Raw genomic sequence first — 6,000 nt, forward strand, 5'->3', positions numbered from 1 at the left:
TGCTGCTGCCCGTGCCGCCCTGCTAACATTATTCAAGGTGGATTTCTTTTTTTCCCTCTTATTACAGCTAATTAATGATGTAATAATAAGATTAATAATACACTTGGGGTTTGGGGGATTCGTGGGTCCTGGGGGGGGGGGGGGGGGAGTGAATCTCTCTGACATCTGCTGCTGCCCTGCTGTGCTGTATATATATATTTATTTATTTACAGCTGTCAGCATGTTATATAGCGCAGCAGATTCCGTTACAGCGTCTTATTTAGCGCAGCAGATTCCGTTACAGCGTCTTATATAGCGCAGCAGATTCCGTTACAGTGTCTTATATAGCGCAGCAGATTCCGTTACAGTGTCTTATATAGTGCAGCAGATTCCATTACAGTGTCTTATATAGTGCAGCAGATTCCATTACAGTGTCTTATATAGCGCAGCAGATTCCATTACAGTGTCTTATATAGCGCAGCAGATTCCGTTACAGTGTCTTATATAGCGCAGCAGATTCCATTACAGTTACTTATATAGCGCAGCAGATTCCGTTACAGTGTCTTATATAGCGCAGCAGATTCTGTTACAGCGTCTTATATAGTGCAGCAGATTCCGTTACAGCGTCTTATATAGCGCAGAAGATTCCGTTACAGTGTCTTATATAGCGCAGCAGATTCCGTTACAGCGTCTTATTTAGCGCAGCAGATTCCGTTACAGCGTCTTATATAGCGCAGCAGATTCCGTTACAGTGTCTTATATAGCGCAGCAGATTCCGTTACAGTGTCTTATATAGTGCAGCAGATTCCATTACAGTGTCTTATATAGTGCAGCAGATTCCATTACAGTGTCTTATATAGCGCAGCAGATTCCACTTACATAAGATTTTAGAGTACAAGAGAAGGCATGTGGGATGCATTACAGCTAGCAGCACAACTCTGGTCAGTGGGTGGTGAGGACAGGATACACACTGTAACCATGTGTGAACAATATATCTATGCAGACTATGGCCCTTATTCTGATCGGTGCGGCCCGATCAGAATATGCGGCCGCAACCGTGCAGGCGAATCCCCGCCTTCCATACGGATCGCCACCTGCCGTCCGTACGCGGATATGTGGCGATCCGCATGAAATTGGACGGGGATACGCCTCCTCCATGGTGGGAGCAGCCCCTGCATTCGATGGTCGCCGAACATCGAATGCAGGGCCGCACGCTCCACCAGGTCCCGCAACACAAGACCACACGGACACTTGTCCGTGTGAAATCTTGTATGGGGGCGGGCAGCTGACATCCGGCGATGTCAGATGCCCGCCCCGTACCCACGCGTCACGGCCTCATTACCATGCATACGCCCCGCGTTTGCATGGGAACGCCCATGAAACGCGGGGCGTATGCATAGGGTAATGAGGATAAGTAGCCCCTCACGCCCCTCTACGCCCCCTGTGCGGCGTATAGAGAATCCTTGCGGCGAATTCGCCTGCACATGCGCAGAGTGACCTCTGCACATGCGCAGTAGATAAACATCGGCGGCCCGTACGCAAGCGGGAATATCCGCATCGATCAGAATAAGGGCCTATGTGACAACACATAAGGCCTTATATAGACTTGATCGTTAAATAGAGAATTTGCAAATGGAGCGGTTATTGAATGACTGCCCATAAGTACCGTACGCATTGCGCATGAACAAGGTGAAATAGTGACTAGAAATGCGCAAGGATCATAAACGCGAAGTGGCCAAAGTATGACTGACAGGAAGCTGGCGTCTCATGGTGGACACCTGCTGTTTTATTGCCTAGACATTTTCAGTAAGTGTCTGATGTCAGTGCCGGCTTTGCTCAGCCTATCTCAGTCACTTAGTGGAAGCGCCAGATCTACTCACATTTGCAGCAAAAACCTTTAGATTGGGGAATTGCATATGGATTTGTGAGTGGATGGCAATTAGTAATTCATTCACAGATTTACAGAGGGCATTTTCTCTTGTCTCTGTCTGGGTGGGGGCTATCTACTCACAGATTAACGATCGAGTCTGAAACAGGCCCACAGTGAAGACCAATGCCCTAAATGAAAGATCTGCAGCAAAATTGTAAAGTGTTCAAACCAAGCTTGTAGAAGAACACCAACCATGGCAGGAACTACCATAGGTGCAGCTGTCCTGTGTAAGTTACATGAGTTATATACATTTATCACTATTGGTCGGTATATAAGGGTCCTTACAAACATTTGATATGGGTCATACAAATCTCTAGTTACGCCCCTGACACCTACACAAAATGTATATAATATATGGCAATATGAAAAGTCAAAGCGTAATGGATGTAGACCACCATGGTCCATTAAGCCACAGAATAAAGTAATACATTAATTAATAGAACTTTATATATTAATTAACTAGAGCATGATTTCGTTACAAGTGACAGGCATACTTGAAAGTGATGAATATTGAAAGAACAGCAACGCAGAGCGGAAACTTAACCTGCACTCACTGATTCATGTACAAAGCAGGTCGGATGTAACTATTAAAAGCCACCAAAACTCATCTGTCCTGTTCATGGTGCATTGATTTGGGTGCAACATATCACATGGTTGAGTTACTGAAACTCATTGTCAAAATGTCCCACATATTTTTGTGCTTGCCTTATAATACAGAAATCATCTCAATGACCACCATACAATACAAAAGAAAATACTAATCATCAATAATGCAAACAGGTTTGTGCCTGCCACACACTAGTCAGAGGATCCTAAATACCACCATCCCAGGGGTGTAATTCTCAGAGGCACCCTCCAGGGTCCAAGCCTTAAGGGGGCACCTGGATGTACAGCAGAACTTTTTTAGTTCACAGCAGGATCAAAGTGTCACTGCTGCTCTTCAAATTGAGCTCTGTGGCACAACCGCTGCTGCATAGTTAATCAGTCCAAGGAGTCTTCTTAACACCTGCAATAGGGGATAGAAGGGCTGCCGCCAGGTACCGCACAAACTGGGACGATGCACCTGGTGTTGCTGAACTGTGAGATGGGACCCACCGCTGAATGCTTATTCAAATAAATCTGACCCTGATCCACCTGCCATTGTCGTCACATAGCCTACCTGGAGCCTTGCCAATTCGGTCGGGCACTGATTGAATTGTACAACAATTGTTTCTTCTTGTGAAAGCTGTCCGTAATAATTCTTATGATCCGTAAACCCCTGATGAAGTCCCATTAAGGGACGAAACGCGTTGGTATCCTCATCTACTATTTCCAAGTATCTGAAATACCTCAATGAAAATTGTAAAGGTCTGGAATATCTGCTACCACTGTGTGGAATAAGAGACTTTTTAATAAACATGTAAAGTTATATGGACTATCTTCTATTTGCTAGGGTGAATTAACTTAAGGCTTGATCGATCTAATTGTGAAGAGCGACACAAGGGGCGCCAACTTACGATTGTACTCAATATATATATAAATCCCGTGGGTGGCACTCGGTTCCCCTCTTTGGGGAACCAAGTGCCACCCACGGGATTTCTGTATTTGTTCAGAGCTTTGGGCTCTGCTCTGGTGGTACCAGGACCAGGTTGACACAGGTTGGAATAGTGCCAAGTCTCCTGCATACACTCTCTCTCTCTCTCTCTATATATATATATATATATATATATATATATATATATATATATATATATATATATATATATATATTTACATGAAGTGGGGCTTCAGTTGCATATCATTCAGCTCACCAGCCAATGACGCTATGTAGGGACTTATTTTGGATTGCAGGTAGTCACAGGTCTTTCTAGCACTAAGCAGGATACTATGGATACTATGTTAAAAAACATAATATAGTACTTACTAAAAGATGTAATTTTAAAATGAGTGTCTTGCCTCACATTAAGTAAAGACAACTATCCACCTGGATTTCCATGTCTTTAAAACATACTATTCCAAACCCATGTCTCCACCTCCGTTTATTTTTCCCATGCCTCTCTCTTTAGGTATGTGGCGTGCCACAGATCTGTATGTTGAAGAAGACAAATTAGAATGCTCCACACATTGAAATGGCTGTGCTCTACTATATAAGGCAGTAAATATGGCAGAGTACAAAAGGGAAGGCAGTGACAGGGAGAAATATATGTGGCACAGTATACAGTATATGCACGCTCCCAATGTGCACTGATGTTACTGATAGCCTAACATACAACCCACGCATACTTTGCAAACAGGACATTCAGTGCATTTTCATCTGGGACCAGTATAATAAAGTTTCAAAGCTGTAAAACATCTGTACCTTCTTGTAGTGATGGTTTTACCTGGTATGAATAAGGGTCATCAGTAATCAGTAAAATGCTTTCAAAGTATTTACTAGAGGCAGTAGTAGGCAGATATTAATGTTATACAGTATATTTACTTCTTTGCAGTATAATGAAATTACTAATGTCTGTGGGTTAAGGACCATAAACTGGTGTCTAAATGAGAATACTACCTGTGAGGGTCTGATTCATGTTGGATCCGCCCCTGGATGGTGAGTCTGAAAGCATGTGTATGGCCGATTATACGCAGGGCCGTTGTGTGCACTATCACAGTTGCTGAGGCTTCCGCACAGAGAGGGGCGGGTAGGGGAGGACAGGGGGCTGGCTCATAAGGATGCCCAACGTTTATTGGGCATGCCCACGAAAATGGTGGGTACGCCAGAAAAACGCTGGGCGTTCCCATGCGAACGCAGGCGGGTTGAAGCCTGCATGGGGTGGGGGGCTGATGTCAGCGCACGTCCCATTCTTGGACATTTCCGTGGCAAATACGTCCATTTAGATTGACTTATTTGTGAACAGGGTAAAAATCTTGAATGATTTTTTTCCCTGTACGCTCACATGCGAATGAATGTGTCAGCATATACATCCATTCCTATGTTAACGAGGGGATTGGCGGAGCGACAGGTGGCGGGCATTTGTTCACCCCATGTACGACATTAAGCTGCTCGCTAAGCAGCGAACGACCACTGCTTAGCAAGCGGTAGTGATTCAGACCCTAAGTTACAATGGCTGATGTTCAAGTTATCTAAAAAACTGTAATACCAGGGTATTTTGCTGGATTTTATTGGCCTCTAATAAGATTTCTGTAGATTTCATTAGTGGGAGTAGAAACAGGAGTAGCAGATTAGTATTTTGTTCTAGTGTAAGAGACTGCTGAGATTCCCATTTATTAACAGGAAAACACCCACCAACACTGTTATCTTATACCTCAACTTCAAAACAGTGTGACAGGTACTAATTCTATTTACATGTCTTTCCAATGATAGATTTTATTCTTACTGACCAAAAATCTGCACCCTTTAGAAATGTACACTACCGTTCAATTAGAAATGTCATTATTTTTGCAAGAAAATCACAGTTTATTTCAATGAAGACAACATTAAATTAATCAGAAATACACTCTATACATTGTTAATGACTATAATAGCTGCAAATGTCTGGTTTTTAAAGGAATATCTTCATAGCTGTATAGAGGCCTATTTCCAGCAACCATCACTGCAGTGTTTTAATGGTACATTGTGTTAGCTAATCACATGAGAAGACTAAGGGGGGTATCCAATCCCCACCGCATGTCACAATATGCAAGTATTCAGTGTTACCTGCTTGTAAAATCCTGCTGGCTCTGTCTCATGCTGCTGACAGCTCTGTGTGGTTGAACTCTGCATGCTGATTTCAGCTTCTGATCCACTCCATGCTGCAGGAAAGTCTGTGTGATCTGAGCTCTGCTGATTAGTTACAACACCTGGTGAATCTCTCCTGCAGGAGAGTTCTGTGTGAACTGACCATGCTCAGCCTTCATTGATTAAGGCACCTGCGAGTATCCAGCCTATTGTGCTTCCTATAAAAAGGCAGTCTCTGGCGGACAGAGGCTGCCAGAGTATAGGCTCACAACCTGCTCTAGCGTCCCTTGTACTTTACGGTGTTCCTGATCACCAGATACTGACTTCAGCTTGTTTCCTGACTATCCTTCAGCTTAATCCCTCTGTACCGTGAAACATGGGTTACCTGTGT

The 6,000-nt window shown here is 43.7% G+C and overlaps 1 protein-coding gene across 1 annotated transcript in view; it reads right to left on the reverse strand.

Moving 5' to 3' along the window:
- The window catches only part of LOC146074113 (rho GTPase-activating protein 7-like), a 258,319-nt gene extending 252,610 nt beyond the window's left edge, over positions 1–5,709 (reverse strand). Inside the window, exon 1 of the mRNA XM_083181889.1 lies at positions 5,589–5,709. The gene's annotated coding sequence lies outside the window, so the exon portion shown is untranslated. The remainder of the gene's footprint in view (positions 1–5,588) is intronic.
- Positions 5,710–6,000: the final 291 nt, after the last annotated feature.

The sequence above is a fragment of the Crinia signifera genome, chromosome 4 (assembly GCF_055691185.1).
Source record: "Crinia signifera chromosome 4, ASM5569118v1, whole genome shotgun sequence".
NCBI classification, from domain to species: domain Eukaryota; kingdom Metazoa; phylum Chordata; class Amphibia; order Anura; family Myobatrachidae; genus Crinia; species Crinia signifera.